Source organism: Tenrec ecaudatus, chromosome 15 (assembly GCF_050624435.1).
Source record: "Tenrec ecaudatus isolate mTenEca1 chromosome 15, mTenEca1.hap1, whole genome shotgun sequence".
Taxonomy (NCBI): Eukaryota; Metazoa; Chordata; class Mammalia; order Afrosoricida; family Tenrecidae; genus Tenrec; species Tenrec ecaudatus.
Genome location: NC_134544.1, coordinates 91,971,123 through 91,997,327, shown reverse-complemented (window position 1 = coordinate 91,997,327; position 26,205 = coordinate 91,971,123).

Here is a 26,205-nt window from a genome sequence, read left to right as displayed (position 1 = left end):
ATTAATACTGTGTACAATATAATGTAATGCTGCTCCGTTCTATAACAACCACTCAGTGGTTCTTGCTTGCGCTCATTGTTGCTGCCACTGGGCTAGTCCATCTTTCTGGGGGCTGCCTCTTTTTTGCTGACCTTCCACTGTACCAACATTTCTGCCTTCCACTAGGGCAGTGGTTCTCAACCTTCCTAATGCCACGACCCCTTCATACAGTTCCTCATAAAATTATTTTTGTTGCTACTTCATATTGGTAATTTTGCTACCGTTATGAATCAGACAACCCCAATGAAAGGGTCCTTCGAACCCCCAAAGAGGTCACGACTCACAGGTTAAGAAACGCTGGTCTAAACTAAGAGGAGTTTCTCTTAAGTTCAGTATATATTGTTAGATGCACGAGTCCTCTTTTTATTATTGTTAGGGGCCGCTGAGTGGGTTTGGCTCATAGCAATTCTATGCACAATGTCATGAAACCCTGTCATGTCCTCTTCCATCCTCACAATGGTTTTTTTCTCGCACTTGTTGTTGCAGCCACTGTGGTAATCCACCTTTTTGGGTACTGCCTCTTGTTTGTTGCCCTTCTACTCTACCAAGATTTCTGTCTTCCTCTACGGCAGTGGTTCTCACCCTTGCTAATGCCACGACCCTTTCATACCGTTCCTCATGTAGTGCTGACTGCCAAATCATGAAATTATTTTCATTGCTACACCATAACTCTAATTTTTCTACTCTAATAAACAGGCTACTGCTGTCAATGGTTGTTTGTCTCCCAAAAGTGGTCGCAACACACGGATTGAGAACTGCTGCTCTAAACTAAAAGGAGTTTCTCTTACGGTCTCATTCAGCATATCAGAAGCACAAGTCTTGTTTTTGTTGTTGTTAGGTGCTGTTGAGCGGTTGTTCACTCAAAGAAACTTTATGCACAAGATAATGAAACGCTGACCCCTCCTGTGCCATCGTCACAGTGATTATTTCTGATGCTCATTGTTGCAGCCACTGTGCTAATCAATCTTGTGAGGACTGCCTCTCTTTTGCTGCCCTTCTACTGTACTGTGTCTTCCTCCAGGACAGTGGTCCTCAACCTTCCTATTTCCAAGACCCTTTCATATATTTCCTAATGTGTAGTGGTGGTCCCTCAATCTTAAAATTTTTTCCTTGCTATTTCATAACAGTTATTTTGCTACTCTTATGAAACCAGATACTCCTGTGAAACGGTCGTTTGACCAACCAAAATGGTCGCAACTCACAGGTTGAGATCCGCTGCTCTAAAGTAAGTGGTGTGTCTCTTAAGATCTAGTTCAGGATATTGTTAGATGCACAAGTCCTGTTCTTATTGTTGTTAGGGGCTGTTGATTGGATTTGGCTCATAGCAACTCTATGCATGTTATCATGGCACGCTATCCTGTCCTCTGCCATTCTCACAGAGGTTCTTTTGTTTGGGGTCATTGTTGCAGCGTCTGTCTTTATCCCTTTTTGGGGACTGCCTCTCGTTTGCTGCTCTTCTATGCTAAACCAAGATTTCTGATCCTCTAGGGCAGTGGTTCTCAACCTTCCTAATATCACACTACTTTCATGCAATTCCTAATGTAATCGTGAATGTTCAACTATAAACTTGTTTTCATTGCTATTCCATAACTGTAATTTTGCTACTGTTATGAATCGGGCCAACCCTGTGAAAGGGGCATTCACCCCCACCCCACCCCCATTCCACTTCCCCAACCGAAAGGGTTGCAACCCATTGGTTGAGAACCACTGCTCTAAACCAGGAGGAGTTTCTCTTAAGGTCTTCTTCCATATATTGTTAGAATGACAAATCCCTTGTTATTGTTGTTAGGTGCCCTCGAGTGGGTTTTGGCTCATAGCAACTCTGTGCTCACTATAAGGAAACACTGCCCCCCTACCCCCCCCAGTAGAATCCCCACAGTGCTATTTTGCTTGTGCTCATTGTTGCAGCCACTGTGCTAATCCATCTTTCTGGAGGCTGTCTCTCTTTTGCTGCCCTTCTCCTGTACCATTGTTCATATCTTTCTCTAGGGCAATGGTTCTAAACCTTCCTAATGCAACAAATTTTTAATACCGTTCCTCATGTTGTGGTGAGCGTCCAGTCATAAAATTATTTTTGTTACTATTTCATTAATTTAATTTTGCTACAGTTATGAACAGGCCACCCCTGTGAAAGTGTCTTTCAACCCCCAAATGGGTTCGTGATCCAGAGTTTGAGAACCACTGCTCTAAAGGAAGAGGTGTTTCTATTAAGATGTCATTCAGCATATTTTGTAAAGCACAAGTCCTGTTGTTGTTAGTTGCCTTCGAGTGGTTTTGTACTCATAGCAAACCTATGCACAATTTAATGAAACGCTGCCCCGTCCTGTGCCATCCTCACAGTTTTTTTGCTTGTCCTCATTGTTTCAACCACTGTACCAATCATTCTTGTCCGGCTGCCTCTCTTATGTTGCCCTTCTACTGTACTGTGTCTTACTCTAGGAGAGTGTTTCTCAACCTTCCTATTTCCACGACCCTTTCACACATTTACCAATATGTAGTTATGGTCCCCCAATCATAAAATTTTTCCTTGATATTGAATAACAGTAATTTTGCTACTTTTATGAATCCGGACACCCCTGTGAAAGAGTTGTTTCACCAACCAAAATGGTCACGACTCACGCATTGAGAACCGCTGCTCTAAAGTGTAAGGTGTAGTTCAGCATATTGTTAGATGCACAAGTCCTGTTCTTATTGTTGTTAGGGACTGTAGAGTGGATTTGGCTCAAAAGTACTCTATACACATTATCAAGAAATGCTGTCCTGTCTTCTGCCATCCCCACAGTGGTTCTTTTCCTTGTGCTTATTGTTACAGCCACTGTACTAATCCAACTTTTGGGGGCTGCCTCGCGTTTGCTGCCTTCCTACTCGACCAAGATTTCTGTTCCTCTAGGGCAGTGGTTCTCAACCTTCCTAATACCATGCCACTTTCATACAATTCCTAATGTACTCGTGAATGACCAACTCTAAATTTGTTTTCATTGCTATTTCATAACTGTAATTTTGCTACTCTTATGAATTTGGCCAACCCTGTGAAAGGGGCATTCGCTGTTCCTTCCCTCCACCGTGGTGAGTGCCCAGTCATAAAATTATTGTCGTTGCTACTACATAAGTCTAATGTTGCTACTCTTATGAATGTGTTGCCTCTCTGAAAGTGCCATTCAACCCCCAAATGGGTTTGTGACCCAGAGTTGTACTCTAAACAAAGAGATGTTTCTATTAAGATGTAGTTCAGCACATTTTTTTAAAGCACAAGTCCTGTTGTTGTTTTTAGGGGCCGTCAAGTGTTTTATTTATTCATAGCAAACCTAAGCACAATATAATGAAACGCTGCCCCATCCTGTGTCATCCTCACAGGGATTCTTTGCTTGCCCTTATTTTGCAACCACTGTGCTAATCATTTTTGTTGGGGCTGCCTCTCTTATGTTATCCTTATACTGTACCTGTGTCTTCCTCTAGGTGCGTGGTTCTCAACCTTCCAATTGCCACGTCCATTTCATACAGTTGCAAATGTAGTGATGGTCCAACAATCACAAAATGATTTCCATTGCTAGTTCATAAGTGTGATTTTGCTACTGTTATGAATTGGGCCATTCCTGTGAAAGGGCCGTTCAAACCCCCAAAGTGGTCACGACTCACAGGTTGAGAACCACTGCCCTAAACAAAGAGGAGTTTCACCTAAGGTTTAGTTCAGCATATTCTTAGATGCATGAGTCCTGTTTTTATTGTTTTTAGGAGCCATCAAGTGGGTTTGTCTCAAAGCAATGCCATGCACAATGATATACTGAAATGATGTCCCATCCCCTGCCAACCTCACAGTGGTTCTTCGGTTAGTGCTCATTGTTTCAGCCACTTTGCTAATCCATCTTATAGGGGCAGCCTCTCTTTGGATGTCCTTCTACTGTACAAAGGTTTCTGCCTTCCTCTAGGGTAGTGTTTGTCAACCTTCCTAATGCCACGACCCCTTCAAACAGTTCCTCATGTAGTGGTTACCCCACAACCATAAAATTATTTTCACTGCTACTTAATAACTCTAATTTTGCTACTGTTATGAATCAGGCCACCCCCATGAAAGGGTCGTTCAACCCCCTCAAAGAGGTCATGACTCACAGGTTGGGAACCCCTGCTCTAAAATAAGAAGTTTTCTCTTAAGTTCTAGTTCAGTATATTGGTAAATGCATGAGTTCTCTTGTTATTGTTAGGAGCTTTCGAGTGCGTTTTTGCTCATAGAAATTCTATGCACAATATCATGAAATGCTGTCCTGTCCTCTGCCATCCTCACAGTGGTTCTTTTGCTAGTTCTCATTGTTGCAGCTACTGTGCTAATCTATCTTTTTTGGGGACCACCTCTTGTTTGCTGCCCTTCTACTCTACCAAGATTTCTGTCTTCCTCTAGGACAGTGGTTCTCAGCCTTGGTAATTCCACGATCCTTTCATACCATTTCTCAAGTAGTGTTGACTGCCAAATCAAAAAATTATTTTCATTGCTACATCATAACTCTAATTTTTCTACTTTAATGAACAGGCCACCACTGTGAAAGGGTTGTTTGTCTACCAAAAGAGGTTGCAACACACAGGTTGAGAACCTCTGCTCTAAACTAAGAGGAGCTTCTCTTAAGGTCCTGTTCAGCACATTCTTAGATGCACGAGTCCTGCTGTTATTGTTGTTAGGGGCCGTCGAGTGGATTTTGGCTAGTAGCAAGTCTGTGCACAATATAGTGAAACCGTGACCCATACTGTATCATCTTGACAGTGGATCTTTAGTTTGCCCTCACTTTTGCCACAATTGTGTTATCAGTCTTGGCAGCTGCCTCTCATTTGCTGCACTTCTACTCTACCAAGTTTGTATTTTCCTCTAGTGTAGTGGGTCTCAACTTTCCTATCACCATGCCTCTTTCATACAATTCCGAATGTAGTTGTGAATGTCCAACTATAAAATTATTTTTGTTGCTATTTCAAAACTGTAATTTTGTTACTGGTATGAATCTGGCCACCCCTGTGAAAGGGTCATTTGCTCCCCCATTGCCCCCTATCCCAGAAAGGGTCACGACCCACTGGCTGAGAACCGCTGCTCTAAACTAGAGGAGTTTCTCTTCAGGTCTTCTTCAGCATATTGTTAGAAAAACAAATCCTGTTGTTATTGTTTTTAGGTGTCATCGAGTGGGTTCTGGCTCATAGAAACTCTGTACGATATACTGAAACACTGCACCTTCATGTGCCATCCTCACAGTGGCTCTTTGTTTGCACTCATTGTTGCTTCCACTGTGCTAATCCATCTTTCTGGAGGCTTCCTCTCTTTTGCTGACCTGCTACTATACCAACATTTCTGCCTTTCTCTAGTGCAGTGCTTCTCAAATTTCTTAATGCCATAACCCTTTAATACAATTCCCCATGTATGTAGTGGTGATCGCCCAATCATAAAATTATTTTCATTGCTGTTTCATAACTGTAATTTTGCTGCTGTTATGAATCAGGTCACCTCTGTGAAAGGTAGTTCACCCCCCAAAGAAGTTGCGACCCATGGATTGAGAACCGCTGCTCTAAACTAATAGGATTTCTCTTATTATTATTTTTATTCTAGAATTTTACTTTGATGTGTATCCTCCATATAAATGAATAATTGCATTTTACAGCACTCTTTAATTTCCCTGAAAACTACCTATTCTGTCGTTCAGTTTAGCTCAATTTCCTTCGGGGATCTAAGAGGGTCAGGATCTTCTTCTTTTATTTTAACTTTTTTTGGCGTGTGTGATTTGGGTAAAAGTTTATAAGGCAGGTTGGTTTTTCATACGAGTTTGTATATATTTTTGTTTCTTGACATTAATCACAATAGCCACAATGTCACAGCACGCTTTCCACTTCTTCCCTGTGCTTGAATTTCCATTTGTCCTTCTTTGTTATCCCTTCCTGGCTTCTGAAGTTTGTTGCTTGGGAAATGCTGCACCTTTGATCTCCTAGAGTCAATTTTTTATGGGATGTGTACCGCCCTGTTGTTATTGTTTACCTTAGCGTCTAGGCTATTATTTGGTTTGAAGTTGAGCCATAGAGGAAAGTTCAGTGCCAGGGTTGATGGGTATCAAAAGATCATAGTTTCAGGAGTTGTGCTCTCTATCAGACCTATAAGGCTAGTCTGAGGATTTGAGTTTGGTTCCCCATTTTTGTCCAATTCTATGCAGAATCCCCTAGTATGATCCTTTTCAGAGTGGTTAGTAGTGGTTGTCTCAGGATCATGGAGACTGGGGTTTATGTTGTCCAATAGTCTTTAGACTAACAGTTGAATAGGTTTTTGATATTTTTATGATTCTTTGTTTCTGATAGGGAGAGACCAATGGTGGCAGCTCAGATGGACACTCATGTAGCAGATCAGCAGATCATTTTTTTTTCTTGGCCATTGGTAACATTGAGTTAACTTTATTTGTTATTCATTTTCTTTTCTTTCCCTTTTTTAATTAAATCTTTTTATTGGGGCTCACACACCTCTTATCACAATCCATACATACAGCAATTGAGCAAAGCACCCTTATACATTCGTTGCACTCGTCATTCTCAAAATTCACCTTTCACTTGGGTTCCTGGAATCAGCTCGGTTTCCCTTTTTCTCCCCTACCCCTCCCTCCCCGCTCCCCCCTTCCCCCTGGTCCCTTAATAGTTTACAAATAATTATTATATCTTACACTGCCCGGTGTCTCCCCTCACCCACCTCCCGATTGCCCATCTCCCAGAGAGGAGGTTACACATAGATCTCCAAGATCGGTTCTCCCTTTCCACACACCCTTCCCTCCTGGTTTCGCCACTTCTACTGCGGGTGTTGAGGGGTTAGTCTGTCCAAGATTCCCTGTGTTTCCAGATCCCTACTGCACCGCTGTACATCCTCTGGTATAACCAGGTCCGCAAGGTAGAATTGGGTATAGAAGCACAATCCTGTTGTTGTTTTTCTTAGGTGGTATTGAGACAATTTTGACTCATAGCAATTCTATGTCTAAGATAAATTAAGGCTGCCCCGTCCTCTGCCATCCTCACATCTTTTGGGAGGCTGACTCTATTTTGCTGCCCTTCAACATATCAATATTTGTTTGTTCTTCTGGGGAAGTGGTTTTTAACCTTCCTAATGCCAGGACCATTTCATACAGTTTGTCATGTAGTGGCGAATCCACAACCCTAAAATTATTTTGGTTCATAATTATAAATGTAATTTTGCTACTGTTTTGAATCGGGCCAGCCCTGAGAAAAGGTCGTTTAACCACCCAAAGGGGTCATGACTCACAGGTTGTGAACCGCTGCCCTAAATTAAGAGAAATTTATTTTAAGGTCTAGTTCAGAATATTCTCAGATGCATGAGTACTGTTTTTACTGTTGTTAGGGGCCATCAAGTGGGTTTAGCTCATAGCAATTCTAGGCACCATAATATACTGAAACGATGTCCTATCCTCTGCAACTCACAGTTGTTCTTTGGGTAGTGCAAATTTTTCCGGTCACTGTGCTAATCCATCTTATAGGGCTGCCTATCTTTTGCTGCCCTTCTACTGTACCAAGATTTCTGCCTTCCTCTAGGGTAGTGGTTGTCAATCTTCCCAATGCCACAACCCCTTCATACAGTTTCTCATGTAGTGGTAACCACACAACCATAAAATTATTTTCGCTCCACTTCATAACTGTAAGTGTGCTACTGTTATGAATCAGGCCACCCTTATGAAAGGGTCATTCAAACCCCCAAAGAGGTCATGACTCACAGATTGAGAACTACTGCTCTGAACTAATAGGAGTTTCTCCTAAGGTTTTGTTCAGTATATTGTTAGATGCATGAGTCCTCTTGCTATTGTTGTTAGGGGCTGTCGAGTGGGTTTGGCTCATAGTAATTCTATTCACAATATCATGAAACACTGTCCCATCCTCTGCCATCCTCACAGTTGTTCTTTGGCTAGTGCTCATTGTTGCAGCCACTGTGCTATTCCACCCTTTTTGGTGACTGCCTGTTGTTAGCTGCCCTTCTACTCTACCAAGATTTCTGTCTTCTTCTAAGGAAGTGGTTCTCAACCTTGATACTGCCATGACCATTTCATACCATTCCTCATATAGTGCTGACTGCCAAATCATAAAATAATTTTCATTGCTACTTCATAACTCTAATTTTTCTACTGTAATGAATGGGCCACCGCTGTGAAAGGGTCGTTTGTCTCCCGAAAGTGGTCGTGACCCACAGGTTGAGAAAAGGTGCTATAAACTAAGAGGAGTTTCTCTTAAGGTCTACTTAAGCACACTGTTAGAAGCACAAGTCCTGCTTTTTTTATGTTGGGTTGTGTCACGTGGGTTTGACTCATAGCAACACTATGCACAATATAATGAAAGGCTGCCTGTTCATGTGCCATCTTGACAGTGGATCTTTGGCTTGCCCTCACTGTTTCAGCCACTGTGCAATTCCTTCTTTTTGGGAGCTGCCTCTAATTTGGTGCCCTTCTACTCTACCAAAACTTGTGTCTTCCTCTAGGGCAGTGGTTCTCAACCTTCCTAACGCCACGCCTCTTTTATGCAATTCCTAATGTAGTCGTGAATATCCAAGTATAAAATTATTTTTATGCTATTTTATAATTATTTTTGCTACTGTTATGAATCGGACCATCCTTGTGAAGGCGTCATTCCCCCCTCCAAAAAAAAAGGGGGGGTGGCGATCCACTGGTTGAGAACCGCTGCTCTAAACTAAGAGGAGTTTCTTATAAGCTCTTCTTCAGCATATTATTAAAAGCAGAAAACCTGTTGTTATTGTTGCTAGGTGCCGTCGAGTGGGTGTTGACTCATAGCAACTCTGCGTACAATATAATGAAAGACTGCCCCCACCTTGTGCCATCCTCACAGTGGTTCTTTGTTGCCCTCCTTGTTGCAGCTACTGTGCTAATCCATCTTTCTGAGGGCTGCCTCTCTTTTGCTGCCCGTCTCCTTTACTAATATATGTGTCTTCCTCTAGGGCAGTTGTTCTCAAACTTCCTAATGCCACAACCTTTAATACCGTTCCTCATGTAGTGGTGACTGCCCAATCATAACCTTATTTTCATTGCTACTTCATAAATCTAATTTTGCTACTGTTATGAACAGGCCATACCTGTTAAAGTGTCGTTAGACCCCAAAATGGGTTCGTGACCCGGAGTTTGAAAACCACTGTTCTAAACTAAGATTTGTTTCTTGTAAGATGCAGTTCAGCACATTTTCAGAAGCACAAGTCCTGTTTTTGTTGTTGTTAAGTGCCATCGAGTGGTTTTTGATTCATAGCAACTGTATACACAATATCATGAAGTGCTGCCCCATCTTGTGCCATCCTCACAGTTATTCTTTGCTTGCGCTCATTGTTGCATCCACTGTGCTAATCAATCTTGCAAGGACTGCCTTTCTTTTGCTGCCCTTCTACTTTACTTGTTTCTTCCTCTAGGACAGTGGTTCTCTACCTTCCTATTTCCATGACCCTTTCATACAATTCCCAATGTGTAGTGGTGGTCCCCCAATCATAACATTTTCCCCTTGCTATTTCATAACTGTAATTTTGCTACTGTTCTGAATCTGGCCACCCTAGTGAAAGGCTCATTCGACCAACCAAACGGTTCACGACTCAAAGATTGAGAACCGCTGTTCTAAACTAAGAGTAGTTTCTCTTATGGTCTAGTTCAGCACATTGTTAGACACCCCAGTCCTGTTCTTATTGTTGTTAGGGGCTGTTGAGTGGGTTTGTCCCATAGCATCTCTATGCACAATATCATGAAACGCTGGCCTGTCCTCTGCCATCCTAACAGTGGTTCTTTTGCTAGGGATCCTTGTTGCAGCCACTGTGCTAATCACTCTTTTTGGGGACTACCTCTCATTTTCTGCCCTTCTACTCTACCAAGATTTCTGAATTCCTCTAGGGCAGTGGGTCCCAACCTTCCTAATGCAACAATCTTTTCATACCATGTCTCATACAGTGCTGACTGCGATATCATAAAATTATTTTCATTGCTACCTCGTAACTATAATTTTTCTTCTGTTTTGAACTGGGCAACCCCTATGATAAGGTTGGTTGTCCCTCCAATGGGTTCGCGACCCACAGGTTGAGAACTGCTGCTCTACACTAAGAGGATTTTTTCTTCAGTTATTGCTAGGCACATTGTTAGACACACAATTTCTGTTGTTATATCTAGGTGCCTTCGAATGGGTTTCATTTCATAGCAACTCTGTGCACAATAAAATTAAATGCTGCCCAGGCCTTTGCCATCCTTGCAATCATTCTTTGATTGCACTCATTGTTGCAGGTACTTTGCTAACCCTTCTTGGATGGGCTGCCTCTCTTTTGCTGCCCTTGTACTGTACCAACATTTCTACCTTCCTCTAGGGCAGTGATTCTCATCCTTCTTAATGCCATGACACTTTAATACCATTCCACCAGTAGTGCTGAACGCCCAATCATGAAATAATTTTTGTTGCTATTTCATATCTGTAATTTTGTTATTGTTATGAATTTGGCCAACCATATGAAAGAGTGGTTCTATGCCCCCAAACTGGTCACAACTCACAGGTTGAGAACTGTTGTTCTAAACTAAGAGGAGTTCCTCTTAAGATCTAGTTCAGTATATCATGACATGCACGAGTCCTCTTGTTATTGTTGTTAGGGGCCGTCTAGTGGGTTTTGGCTCACAGCAACTCTATGCACAATATAATGAAATCCTGCCCCGTCAAATGCCATCCTCTCAGTCATTATTGGCTTACGCTCATTGTTGTAGCCACTGTGCTAATCCATCTTTCTGGGGGCTCCCTCTCTTTTGACGCCCTTCTCTTGTACCAAGATTTTGTCTTTATCTAGGGCAGTGGTTCTCAACCTTCCTAATGCCACGTCCCTTTAATACTGTTCCCAAAGTAGTAGTCATCCCCCATTCATAAAATTATCTTCATTGCTGTTTCATAACTGTAATTTTTCTACTGTTAAGAATTTTCCCCCCTGTGAAAGGGTCGTTTGACTCCTCAAAGAGGTCGCGACCCACAGGTTGAGAACCGCAGCTCTAAAATATTAGGAGTTTCTCTTAATGTCTTCCTCAGTATATTGTTAGAAGCACAATACTGTTGATTTTCTTAGGTGCTGTTGAGTCGGTTTTGACTCATAGCAACTGTATGCCCAATATAGTCAAAGGCTGCTCCCTCCTCTTCCATCCCAGCATTCGTATTTGCTTGTGCTCATTGTGGCACATGAGCCACAATCTTATAGGGACAGCCTCTCTTTGGCTTCCCATCTACTGTACCAATATTTCTGTCTTCCTCTATCGCAGTGGTTCTCAATCTTCCTAATGCCACAACCCTTTGATACCATTCCTCATATTGTGGTGACCACCCAATCATAAAATTATTTTAGTTGCTACTTCACAAAACTAATTTTGCTACTGTTATAAATGGGCCACCCCTGTGAAAGTGTCATTTGACCCACAAAATGGTTCGTGACACAGAGGTTGAGAACCGTTGTTCTAAACGAAGATTTGTTTCTTTTAAGATGTAGTTCAGCACATTTTGAGAAGCACAAGTACTATTTTTGTTGTTGTTCAGTGCCATCCAGTGGTTTTTGACTCATACGATCTCTATGCACAATATAATGAAACGCTGCCCCATCTTGTGTCATCCTCATAGTAGTTCTTTGCTGGTGCTCATTGTTGCACCTACTATCCTAATCCATGTTGTAGTTGCTGCCTCTCTTTTGATGCCCTTGTATTGTAGCAACATATCTGCCTTCCTCTAGGGCAGTCGTTCTCAACCTTCCTAATTCCACGTCCCTTTAATGCCATTCACCATGTAGTGGTCATCGCCCAATTATAAATTTATTTTCATTAGTATTTCATAACTGTAATTTTGCTACGGTTATGAATCGGCACCCTCGTGAAAGGTTCCTTTGACCTACCCCACCCCCAGCCCACCCAAAGAGGTCAAGACCCACAAGTTGAGAACCGCAGCTCTAAAATAATAGGAGTTTCTCTTATTGTCTTCCTGAGTATATTGTTAGAAGCACAATACTATTGTTTTCTTAGGTGCTGTGGAGTCGGTTTTGACACATAGCAACTGTATGCCCAATAAAATCAAAGGCTGACCCCTCTTCTTCCATCCTCACACTGGTGTTTGCTTGCGCTCATTGTGGAGCCACAGTGCTAATCCATCTTATTGGGGCAGCCTCTCTTTGGATGTCCTTCTACTGTATCAAGATTTCTGTCTTCCTCTAGGTTAGTGGTTCTCAACCTTCCTAATGCCATGACCCCTTCATACAGTTCCTCATGTAGTGGTGACCCCACACCATAAAATATTTTTCATTGCTACTTCATGACTGTAATTTGGCTACTGTTGTGAATCAGGTCACCCCTATGAAAGGGTCGTTCAATACCACCAAGAGGTCACAACTCACAGGTTCAGAACCACTGCTCTAAACTAAGAGGAGTTTCTCTTAAGGTCTACTTCAGTACATGGCCAGAAGTATCCTGTTTTTTTGGTGGGTTTTTTTGTTTGTTTGTTTGTTTGTTTGTTTGTTTGTTTAGGTGATCTTGAGTGGGTGTTACTCAAAGCAACTCTGTGCTCAATACAATGAAACGCTGCCCCTTCCTGGGCCATCCTGACTGTGGATCTTTTGCTTTCCCTCACTGTTTCAGCCAGTGTGCTATTCCATCCTATTGGGAGCCGCTCCCATTTTCTGCCCTTCTACTCTACCAGGACTTGTATCTTCCACGAGGGCAGTACTTCTCAACTTTCCAAATGCCACACCCCTTTCATAAAATTCCTAATGTGCTCATGAATGTACATATATAAAATTGTTTTCGCTGCTATTTCATGACTGTAATTTTGCTACTGCTATTAATCTGGCCACCCCTGTGAAAGGGTCATTCGGTCAACAAAACTGGTCATGACTCACAGGTTGAGAACCGCTGTTCTCAATTAAGAGTAGTTTCTCTTACAGTCTAGTTCAGCATATATTTGATGCATGAGTCCTGTTCTTATTATTGTTAGGGGCTGTCGAGTGGGTCTGGCTCATAGCAACTCTATGCACAATATCATGAAATGCTGTCCTATCCTCTGCCATCATCATAGTTGTTCTTTTGCTTGCGCTTATTGTTGCAGCCACTGTGCTAATACAACTTTTTAGGGACTGACTCTCATTTGCTGCCCTTCTACTCTTCCAAGATTTCTGTATTTGCCTAGGCCAGTGGTTCTCAACCTTCCTAATGCTAGGACCTTTTCCTAATGTTCCTCATGTATTGGTGACTCCCCTCACAATCATAAAATTATTTTCACTGCTACTTCTTAAGGTTACTGTTTTGAACTGGGCCACCCCTGTGAAAAGGTCGTTTGTCCCCCACAAAGGGGTCATTATCCAAACATTGAGAATCGCTGCTCTAAATTAAGAGGCCTTTCTCTTTAGTTCTTCTTCAGCATATTGTTATAAGAACAAATACTGTTGTTATTGTTGTTAGGGGCCATCGCGTGGGTTTTGGCTCATAGCAACTGTATGCAAAATATAATGAAATACTGCCCCGTCCTGCACCATCCTCACAGTATTTCTTTGGGTTGTGTTGATTGTGGCTGCCACTGTACTATTCCACTTTAGGGGGGGCTGACTCTATTTTGCTGCCCTTCAACTGTATCAAGATTTGTATCTTCTTCTAGAGCAGTGGTTTTCACCCTTCCTAATTCCATGACCCTTTCATACCATTCTTCATGTAGCAGTGAACCCCCAACAATAAATTTCTTTTCATTGATAATTATAACTGTAATTTTGCTACTCTTATGAATCAGGGCACCCCTATGAAAGGGTTGTTCGATCCCCCTCTGTTGTCACGACCCATAGTTTGAGAACTGCTGCTCTAAAAAAAAGAGGAGTTACTCTTCGGTCTTCTTTAGCATATTGTAAGAAGCACAAGTCTTGTCCTTTTTTGTTAGGTTCCCTAGAGTGGGTTTGGCTGATAGCAACTCTGTGCACAATATAATGAACCAATGTCCCGTCCTTTGTGATCCTCACAGTGGTTCTTTTCCTTGCGCTCATTGTTGCAGTCACTGTGCTTATCCACCTTTTGGGGGCTGTTCACTTTTGATGCCCTCCTATTTACAAAGATTTTTGTCTTCCTTTAAGGCAGTAGTCCTCAACCTTCCTCATGCAAAGACCCTTCCATCCAGTTCCTCATGTAGTGGTGTTCACCCAATGATATAACTGTACTCATTGATATTTCATAACTGTTATTTTGCTACTGTTCTGAATAGGGCATCTTCTGGGAAAGGGTTGTTCAAAGCCCAAAAGGGTTCACAATTCACAGGTTGAGTAACACTGCTCTAAACTAAGGAGTTTCTCTTAAGGTCTTGTTCAGGATATTGTTAGAGAAAAATCCTGTTTTTATTGTTAATTGCTGTTGAGTTGGGTTTTCTCATAGCAACTCTATGCACAATATAATGAAACGCTGCACTGTCCTGTGCCATACTCACAATGGTATTTGCTGGCATTCATTGTTGCAGCCTTTGTGCTAATCAAACTTGTAGGGGCTGCCTCTCTGTTGCTACCCTTCTTCTCTACCAAGACTTCTGTATTCCTCGCGGGCAGTGGTTCACAACGTTGCTAATCCCACGATCCTTTCATACCGTTCCTCATGTAGGGGTGACTGCCAAATCAAAATTATTTTCATTGCTACTTCATAACTCCAATTTTGGCACTGTAATAATCAGGCAACCACTGTGAAAGGGTCATTTGTCTTCCAAAATGGGTTGTGACCCACACGTTATGAACCGCTGCTCTAAACTAAGAGGAGTTTATCATAAGGTCTACTTCAGCACATTGTCAGAAGCACAAGTCCTGAAGTTTTTTTTGCTGTGTGCTGTCGAGTGGATTTGACTCATAGCAACTCTATGCTCAATATAATGAAATGTGCCCCTTTCTGTGCCATCCTTACAGTGGATCTTTGGCTTGCCCTCAATTCTTTCATCCACTGTGTTATTCGCTTTTTTTGGGAGCTGGCTCTCACTTGCTGCCCTTCTACTCTACCAAGATTTGTGTCTTCGCTAAGGCAGTGGTTCTCAATCTTCCTAATGCCACGCCCCTTTCATACACTTCCTAATGTAGTGGTGAATATCCAACTATAAAATTATTTTCATTGCTATTTCATAACAGTAATTTTGTTACTGTTATAAATCGGGCCACCTCATTCCGGCACATGAAAGGGTTCTCGACCTACTAGGTGAGATCCGCTGCTCTAAACTAAGAGGAATTTCTCCTAAGGTCTTCTTCAGCATATTGTTAGAAGCACAAATCTTGTTGTTATTGTTGTTAGGGGCTGTCGAGTGGGTTTGGCTCATAGCAACTCTATGCACAATATAATGAAACTCTGCCCCATCCAGTGCCATCATCACAGTGTTTCTTCGCTTGCGCTCATTGATGCAGCCAATGTGCTAATACGTCTTTCTGGGTGTGCCTCTCTTTTGCTATCCTACACCTGTACCAAGATTTGTGTCTTCCTCTAAGGCAGTGGCTCTCAACCTTACCAATGCCACAACCCTTTAATACCGATTCTCATGTAGTGGTGACTGCCCAGTAATAAAATTATTTTTGTTGCTACTTCATAAATCTAATCTTGCTAGTGTTATGAACGGGCTGCCCTTGTTTAAGTGTCGTTTGCCTACCAAAAGGGTTTGTGACCCAGAAATTGAAAACCGCTGTTCTAAATGAAGATTTGTTTCTATTAAGATGTAGTTGAGCACATTTTGGGATGCACAAGTCTGGTTTTGGTTGTTGTTGGTTGCTGTTGAGTGGTTTTTGACTCATTGAAACTCTGTGCACAAATAATGAAACGCTGTCCCATCCTCTGCCATCCTCACAGTGGTTCTTTGCTTGCGCTCATTGTTGCAGACACTGTGCTAACCAGTTGTGCAGGGGCTGCCTTTCCTTTGCTGCCCTTCTACTGTACCACATTTCTGCTTTCCTCTAAGGCAGCGCTTCTCAAACTTCCTAATCCCATGTCCTTTTAATACCATTCCCCATGTAGTGGTGACACCCCAATCATAAAATTATTTTCATTGCTGCTTCATAACTGTAATTTTGCTGCTGTTATAAATCGGGCCACCCCCGTGAAAGGGTCATTTGACCCCAAAAGTGTTCACGAACCAAAGCTTGAGAACTGCTGCTCTAAAATAATAAAAGTTTCTCTTAATGTCTTCCTCAGCCTATGGTTAGAAGCACAATCCTGCTGTTTTTGTTAGGTACTGTTGAGTCAGTTTTGACTCATAGCAACTGCATGCCCAATATAATAAAAGGCTTCCCCTCCTCTGACATCCTCACAGTCGTATTTGCTGGCACTCATTGCTGCAGGCACTGTCCTAATAATCCATCTTATTGGGGATGCCTCTCTTTTGCTGCCCTTCTACAGTACCAAGATTTCTGTCTTCCTCTAGGACAATGGTTCTCAACCTTCCGAATGCCACGACCCCTTCATACAGTTCCTCATGTAGTGGTGGCCCCACACCCATAAAATTATTTTTGTTGCTACTTCATAAGTGTAATTTTGCTCGTGTTATAAACTGGTACACCCCTATGAAAGGTTCGTTTGCCCCCCCCACCCCCAAAGATGTAACAACTCACAGGTTGAGAACCACTGCTCTAAACTAAGAGAAGAAACTGACAAACTTCCTCTAGCACTTAAATGCTGCCTCCCCCCACCTATAATCATCCCAATTCTACCATGCAAACTTGGTTAGACCAGAGAATGCACAGCGGTACACATGGGAACTGGAAACACAGGTAATCTAGTCAAAATTAACCCCTCAGGACTAGCGGGGAGAGTGGTGATATCGGGAGGGAAGCAGGGATAAAAAGGGCAAACCGATCTCAAGGATCTACATATAATCTCCTCTCTGGGGGATGGGTAACAGAAAAGTGGGTGAAGGGAGACTCTGGGTAGTGTAAGATAAGATAAAATAATAATTTATAAATTATTAAGTGCTCATGTGGGAGGGGGAGGGGGAAAGGGGAGACAGGAGAAAAAGGAAAATGAGGAGCTGATTTCAGGATCCCAAGCAGAAAGCGATTGATTCGAGTGATGAGCACAATGAATATATAAGTGTGCTTTAAACAATTGATGTGTGTATGGATTGTGATAAGAGTTGTATGAGCTCCAATAAAATGACTTTTTTTAAAAAGGTGAAAATAAAATAAAATTAAACTAAAAGGAGTTTCTCTTAAGTTCTAGTTCAGTATATTGTTACATGCATGAGTCCTCTTGTTACTGTTTTTACTGGCCATCGAGTGGCCTTTGGCTCCTAGCAACTCTAGATACAATATAATGAAACCCTGCCACATCCTGTGCCATCCTCACAGTGGTTCTTTGCTTGCGCTCATTGTTGCAGACACTGTGCTAATCCACCTTTTTTGAGGACTTCCTCTCGTTTGCTGCTCTTCTATTCTACCAAGAGCTCTGTCTTCATCCAGGCAGTGGTTCTCAACCTTGCTATACCATGATCATTTCATACCGTTGCTTATGTAGTAGTCACAGCCCAATCATAAAATTATTTTCATTGCTACCACATAAATCTAATTTTTCTACTGTAATGAACGGTCCACCGCTGTGAAAGGATCATTTGTCTCCTGAAAGGGGTCACAACCCACAGGTTGAGAAGTGCTGTTCTAAACGAAGATTTGTTTCTTTTAAGATGTAGTTCAACACATTTTGAGAAGCACAGGTTTGGTTTTGGTTGTTTTTAAGAGCTGTCGAGTGGTTTTTGCCTTATAGGAACTCTATACACAATATAATGAAACACTGTCCCATCCTGTGCCATCCTCACGGTGGTACTTTGCTTGCACTCATTGTGGCAGCCATTGTGATAATCAGTCTTCTAGGCTGCCTCTGTTTTGCTGCCCTTCTACTGTACTATGAGTTCCTTTAGGGCAGTAGTCCTCAGCCTTCATATTTCCACAACCCTTTCATATATTTCCCATTGTGCAGTGGTGGTACTCCAATCATAAATTTTCCCTTGCTGTTTCATAACTGTAATTTTGCTACTGTTATGAATCCGGCCACCCCTGTGAAAGTGTCATTTGACCAACCAAAGGGGTCAAGACTCACGGGTTGAGAACCGCTGCTCTAAAATAAGAGTAGATTCTTTTACAGTTTAGTTCAGCATATTGTTAGGCACACGAGCCCTGAACTTATTGTTGTCAGGTGCTGATGAGTGGGGTTGGCTCATAGCAACGCTCTGCAAAATGTAATGTAATGCTGCCCAGGCCTGTGCCATCCTCGCAGTGGTTCTTTGCTTATGCTCATTGTTGCAGCTACTTTGCTAATCCATCTTGTAGGGGCTGCCTCTCTTTTGCTGCCCTTCTACTGTACCAACATTTCTGCGTTCCTCTGGGGAAGTGGTTCTCAACCATCCTAATGCCACGTTCCTTTTATACCCTCCCCCATGTAGTGGTGATCCCGCAATTATAAAATTATTTTAATTGCTGTTGCATAACTGTAATTTTGCTACTATTATGAATCGGGCCACACTTGTGAAAGGGTCGTTAGACACCCCAAAGAGGTCACAACCCACAGTTTGGGAACCGCTGCCCTAAAATAATAGGAATTTCTCTTAATGTCTTCCTCAGAATATTGTTAGAAGCACAATCCTGTTGTTTTTGTTAGATGCTGTCGGGTCGATTTTTGATTTATAGCAACTGTATGCGCGATATAATGAAAGTTTGCCCCCTCCTCTGCCATCATCACAATGGTATTTGCTGGTGCTTATTGTTATAGCCATTATGCTAATCTCTCTTACTGGGCTGCCTCTATTTTGCTACTCTCTACTGTACCAAGACTTCCTCTAGGGCTGTGGTTCTCTACCTTCCTAATGCCACGACCCCTTCACACAGTTCCTTATGTAGTGGTGACCCTACAATCGTAAAATTATTTTCATTACTCCTTCATTACTGTAATTTTTCTACTCTTATGAATTGGACCACCTCTATGAAATGGTCATTTGACACACACACACACACACACACACACACACACACACACACACACACACACACACACACACCCCAAGGGGTGACGACTAACAAGTTGAGAGCCGCTGCTCTAAACTAAGAGGAATTTCTCTTAAGGTCTAGTTAATTATATTGTTAGATGCACGAGTCCTGTTTTTATTGTTTTTAGGGGCCGTCGAGTGGGTTTGGGTCAAAGCAATTCTTTGCACAATATAATGAAATGCTGTTTCATCCTCTGCCATCCTCACGGTGGTTTTTTTGCTAGTGCTCATTGTTGCAGCCACTGTGCTAATCCACCTATTATCTCCCATTGCTGCCCTTCTACTCTACCAAGATTTCTGTCTTCCTCTAGGGCAGTGATTCTCAACCTTGCTAATGACACAACCCTTTCATACCATTCCTCATGGTACTGGTGACTGCCAAGTCATAAAACTATTTTGATTGCTACTTCATAACTCTAATTTTTCTACTATAATGTACAACCCACAACTGTGAAAAGGTCTTTTGTCTCTGAAAAGGGGTCGCGACCCACAGATTGAGATCAGCTGCTCTAAAGTAAGAGGAGTTTCTCTTAAGGTCTACTTCAGCACCTTTTTCAAAAGCATAAGTTCTGGTTCTCTATGCACAATATAATGAAAAGCTGCCCCTTCTTGTGCCAGCCAGACAGTGGACATCGGCTTATCCTCATTGTTGCAGCCACTGAGCTAATCCATCTCATTCATAGCTGACTCTCATTTGCTGCCTTTTTATTCTACCAAGACTTGTGTCTTCCTCTAGGGAAGTGGTTCTAAACCTTACTAATGCCACACCCCTTCACACAATTCCTTATGTAGTCTTAAATGTCCAACTATAAAATTATTTTCATTGCTATTTCATAACAGTAATTTTGCTACTGCTATGAATTGGGCCACCCCTGTGAAAGGGTCATTTGGCCCCCTCCAAATGAGTCGTGAACCACTTGTTGAGAAACGCTACTCTAAACCAAGAGGAGTTTCTCTTAATGTCTTCTTCAGTTTATTGGAGAAATACAAATCCAGTTGTTATTGTTTTTAGGTACTGTCATGGGTTTTGGCTCATAGCAACTCTATGCACTATATAATGAAATGCTCCCTCGTCCTGTACCATCCTCACAATGGTTCTTTGTAGTGCTCATTGTTGCAGCCGCTGTGATAATCCATCTTTCTGGGGGCTGCCTCTCTTTTGCTGCCCTTCTCCTGTAGCCTGATTTGTGTCTTTCTCTAGGGCAGTGTTTCTCAACCTTCCTAATGCCACAATTCTTTAATACCATTCCTCAAATAGTGGTGAACACCCAATCATAAAGTTATTTTTGTTGCTCCTTCATGAATCTTTTTGCTACAGTAATGAATGGGTCGCTACAGTAATGAATGGGTCGCCCCTGATTTTGCTACAGTAATGAATGGGTCACCCCTGTGAAAGTGTCATTCAACCTTCAAAAGGGTTCAAGACCCAGACATTGAGAACCATTGTTCTAACCGAAGACTTTTTTCTTTCAAGATGTAGTTCTGCCCATTTGAGAAGCAGAAGTCTTGTTTTTGTTGTTGTTAGCAGCCGTCGAGTGTTTTTTTACTCATAGGAACACTATGCTCAATGTAATGAAATGCTGCCCCATCCTATGCTATCCTGACAGTGGTTCTTTGCTTGCACTCATTGTTCCAGCCACTGAGCTAATCCATCTTGTAGTGGCTTCCTCTATTTTGCTCTCCTTCTACTGTACCTTCGTCTTCCTCTAGGACAGTGATTCTCAACCTTCCTAATTCCACAACACTTTCATACACTTCCCAATGTGTAGTGTGCTACCCCAATTATGAATTTTTTCCCTTGCTGTTTCAGAGCTGTAATTTTGAGACTGCTATGAATCCGGCCACTCTTTTGAACGCATCCTTCTACCAACCAAAGTGGTCATGATTCACAGGCTGAGAAACGCTATTCTCAACTAAGTAGAGTTTCTCTTAAGGTCTAGTTCAGCATATTGGTAGACGCACGAGTACTGTTCTTCTTGTTGTTAGGGGCTGTCGAGTGGGTTTGGCTCATAGCAACTCTATGCACAATATCATGAAATGCTGTCCCATCCGCTGCCAACCTCACAGTGGTTCCTTTGCTATGACTCATTGTTGCAGCCTTTGTGCTAATCCATCTTTTGGGGGCCTACCTCTCATTTGGTGCCCTTCAACTCTACCAAGAGTTATATCTTCCTCTCAGGCAGTGGTTCTCACCCTTCTTAATTCCATGAGTTTTTCATACTGTTTCTCGTGTATTGATGACCCCCAGTCATAAAATTATTTTCATTGCTACTTCATAACTGTAACTTTGCTACTGTTGTGAATGGGCCCCCGCTGTGAAAAGGTCTTTTGTCACACCAAAGGGCTTGCGACCCACAGGTTGAGAATTGCTGCTCTAAATTAATAGGCATTTTTCTTAAGATATCATTAGGCACATTTTTAGATGCACAAGTCCTGTTGTTATTCTTTTTAGGAGTCTTCGAGTGGGTTTGTGATCAGAGCAACTCTCTTTAAACCATATTGTAATGCTGCCCAGGCCTATCCCATCCTCACAGTGGTTCTTTGCTTGCGCTCATTGTTGCAGCTACTTTGCTAATCCATCTTGTAAGGGCTGCTCCTATTTTGCTGCCCTTTTACTGTACCAACATTTCTGGCTTCCTCTAGGGCAGTGGTTCTCAACCTTTCTAATGCCACATCACTTTAATACCATTCCCCATATAGTGGTGATACCCCAATCATAAAATTATTTTCATTGCTGTTTCATAGCTCTAATTTTGCTACTGTTATCAATCAGGCCACCCCTGTGAATGAGTCATACAACGCCCCCAAAGAAGTCACGACCCACATGTTGAGAACCGCTGCTCTAAAATAACAGGAGTTTCTCTTAATGTCTTCCTCAGCATACTGTTAGAAGTACAATAATTTGTTTTTGTGTTTTTGGGTGCTGTTGAGTCGATTTTGACTCATAGCAACTGTATGTCCAATATAATGAAATAATGCCCCTCCTCTGCCATCGTCACAGTGGCATTTGCTGGCGTTCATTGTTGTAGGCACTGTGCTAATCCATCTTAATGGGGCTGCCTCTCTTTTGCTGCCCTACTGTACTAAGAAATTTGTCTTTCTCTACAGCAATGGTTCTCAACCTTCCTAATGCCACGACCCCTTCATACAGTCCCTCATGTAGTCATGACCCTGCATTCATAAAATTATTTTCATTGCTACTTTGTAACTGTACTTTTGCTACTGTTATGAACAGCTCTACCCCTATGAGAGGTTCATTTGACCCCTCCAAAGATGTACCAACTCACAGGTTAAGAACTGCTGTTCTAAACTAAGAGGAGAAATTGACAACCTTCCTGTAGCTTTTAAACGCTGCCCCCACCCTCCCATCATCATCCCAATTCTACCTTGCAAACCTGGTTATACCAGAGGATGCCCAGCGGTACAGATGGGAACTGGAAACACAAGGAATCCAGGACAGATGAACCCCTCCAGAGCAGCAGGGAGAGTGGCGATACCCGGAGGAAATTGTGGATAGAAATGGAGATGAGGGGACCAGTCCTGCCACATGACGTCGAAGACAGAGTCGAATGACACCTGGTCCGGCATCAAAGGAGCTGGACAGTGGGAGTTGGCGGCCCAAACCCACTCTTGACATGTATTTGGACTTGCGTGATTGGCCTTGCCATAATTATTTGGAGTTCTTTTGTGCAAGATTCTTTAAAAAGTTTATCATCCTTTTCCCATGTTTTTTCCCTTTCCTTATCTTGGTTACCGCATAGGAGGCAGAATACAGCATCCCCCTCCAGGAAATAACCCAAAGAGAAATAGAGTTTCTGGCCCTGATTTACCTTATACAGGGACTTACAATGAAAATGGCATAAGAATAGTTAACAAAGAAAGGTGTACACGTTCCTTTTAGTAGTTTAAGTTTTATGCAATGGTTAGCAAGAAGAGGGCCTCCGTAATGTTTGAAGTCCACTGAAGCAAAGCTACCTATTGTGAGGCAACTCATACCGTGGTACAGAAAGACTTTTGGGAGTTTAATTTATGGAAACTTAGTGGAAAAGTAAGAACAAGAAATGAAAGCCCTAGAGGAACAGCCCAAGAAGGAACAGAAAGAACAGCCAAAGCTTGTCAAGTATTTTTTATTATGAAATGTAATAATGCTTTATTGATTTCCTAGTTAGAACAATGTGCCCTAGTTAAATGAACTATGCTCAGTTACTGTTAGAAGATTTGTTTATCACCCTCATATGAGAAAGTTTTAGTTTCAAGATGTCCTAATTTTTAACCAAGAATCATGATGTGATTAATGTAACTTGTTACGGTGTTGTGGCCTGAGAATTTCCTAATGTATGATCTTAGGCCATAAGCTTTAAGCCATAAATTGAAGCTTTGCATGAATAAAATTGGAACAGTCACCCACAACCTTTGAGTCGTGTGGTTTCTGTCTCCCACTTGTTGACACCTTACCCACCTAGCGGGGGACACAAACCCGCTGTGGCTGGACCACGGCAGGGAGAACCAATCACAAGGTTCTATATATAATCTCCTCTCTGGGGGATGGGCAACAGAAAAGTGGGTGTAGGGAGACTCTGGGCAGTGTAAGATAAGATAAAGTAATAATTTACATATCATTAAGTGTTCATGTGGGAGGAGGAAGCGGGGAATGAGGGGCAGGAGAAAAAGGAAAATGAGGAGCTGATTACAGGAACCCAAGTGGAAACCGAATGTCGAGAATGATGAGGGCAGTGAATGTATAAGTGTGCTTTAAACAATTGATGTATGTATGGATTGTGATAAGAGTTGTTTGAGCTCCAATGAAATGATTTTTTTTTAAGTTGAAAAGAATAAAAAAATAAATTAAGAGCAATTTTCCTTAAGGTCTAGTTCAGCATATTGTTACATGCATGAGTCCTCTTATTAAGGTTGTTAGTGGCTATCGAGTGATTTTTGGCTCTTAGCAACTCTAGGCAGAATATTATGAACCCCTGGCCAGTCCTGTGTCATCGTCATAGTGGTTCTTTGCTTGCGCTCATTGTTGCAGCCACTGTGCTAAACCATATTTCAGGGAGCAGCCTCTCTTTTGCTGCCATTCTACCGTACCAAGTTTATGTCTTTCTCCGGGGCAGTGGTTTTCAACCTTCCTAATACCACAACCCTTTAACACCAATCTGAATGTAGTGGTGACCGCCCAGTCATAAAATGATTTTCGTTGCTACTTCATAAATCTAACTTTGCTACTGTTATTAACGCCCACACCCTGTGAAAGTGTCGTTCTCCCTCAAAAGTGTTTGTGACCCAGAGATACAGATTCAATGTTCTAAAGGAAGATGTTTCTTTCAAGATGTAGTTCCGCACATTTGCCAAGTACAAATCCTGTTTGTTTTTTAGGTGCCGTCGACTGGTTTGTGACTCCTAACAACTCTATGCACAACATAATGAAACACTGTCCCATCCTGAGCCAGCCTGACAGTGGTTATTTGCTTGCGCTCATTGTTCCAGCCACTGTGCTAATCAATCTTGTAGTGGCTTCCTCTCTATTGCTCTCCTTCTACTGCACCTTCGTCTTCCTCTAGGACAGTGATTCTCAAGCTTCCTAATTCCACAACCCTTTCATGCACTTCCCAATGTGTAGTGGTAATACCCCAATCATAAATGTTTTCCCTTGCTATTTCAGAACTGTAATTTTGCTACTGCTATGAATCCTGCCACCCCTGTGAAAGGGTCTTTCGACAAACCAAACTGGTCAGGATGCCCAGGTTGAAAACCACTGCTTTCAACTAAGTGGAATTGCCTTAAGTTCTAGTTCAGCATAGTGTTAGACGTTAAACACAAGAACACATTGGCATACCCACACTTATTTCTGACCGATGAGGTCATCAAAAAAATGATTATAGGAAGAAACCGATTGAAGAGCAACAATCCGATACTCTGTTTCGTAAGATTTCTAGAAGCAGAAAGGGGGATCCAGTGAACAAAATGACCTTTGGAAATTTCTGGGCCTGATCATTACTTCAGGAAGTGGTGGCTCAACTCTTGCACAAATGGTACTGGACCAGGAATAAATTACTTCCAACTCGGTTTTCCAGAGCCGTCATATTAGAATAGAGATATTTGTTGCTTATGAAATGATTTTACTTCACAAATAATGAAGAATTTGGGTACAAAACTACTGGTATTATAAGACAGCCAAGGAGGTTAACTGCTCCCCTTTCAAATGTTGTACTCCCAGTGGAGGATAGCGACAGGAGGGCGAGACTGGGCAGAAATTCAATAGGGCAATTTTTAAAGAGGCATACACACATAGAGTGGTACTGTGTAATCTTTGAGGATTATATTGTATCCCAGCAAAGCACCACATATTTATCCATAGAGTAGTCTCCAGTGCCTGATTGCCCTTTTAATGATATTGGGAAAATCTTCTGACTGGAAATTTTAGTCCATGGCATCAAAAAAGTTTAGATTTAACCCAAAAGGTACTTTAGACCAGCGAACAAACAGCGACACTGACTCAACATTATGCACAGAATTGCGCTTTAGTGTTCCTTGGGAAATTACTAATCCGACACTGACACTGCTCTGAGAAAGGATGACAGTGAGAAAGGTTCCGAACCTGAGCTCTGCAATGGGCAATCAGGGTGCTCTATTGTCTTTGGCTATGGATGGGCCTTCTCAACCAATATTCCCATTTACTGGAGCACCTGTTATGTTTGCAGACATTGAACACAAGAAAGCTTTGGCGTACTTACAATTATTTCTGACCGATGAAGTCATCGGGAAAAAAATGATTACAGGAGACTTCCGGGAAGATGGCGACGGAGTGACACACACCAGAGGGACTCCGCAGAATCTAGCCAAGGAGAGTTGCTCAGGGTGAAATTCAACGCCACTGGACCGCAGGAGGTGCATCATAAAGATAAGTAGGCACAGATCCACGGGGTTTTAAGGGGCTGGGGGCTTTTGGCTTACCTCAGTGGAAGCCGGCTGGGGCTCGACCGTAGTCCAGCTGCCGGATCTGCCCAAGGCGGGACCATTTGGAGCCTGTAGCAGGGCTTGGTCTCAGCACAGCCACAGTTTTCCCCTGTTTGCCTCAGGGCAGGGACAGGACGCTTGCGGCTCCACTGGCAGGGATAGGGGTTCAGCTACATTGTTGCTTCTGTT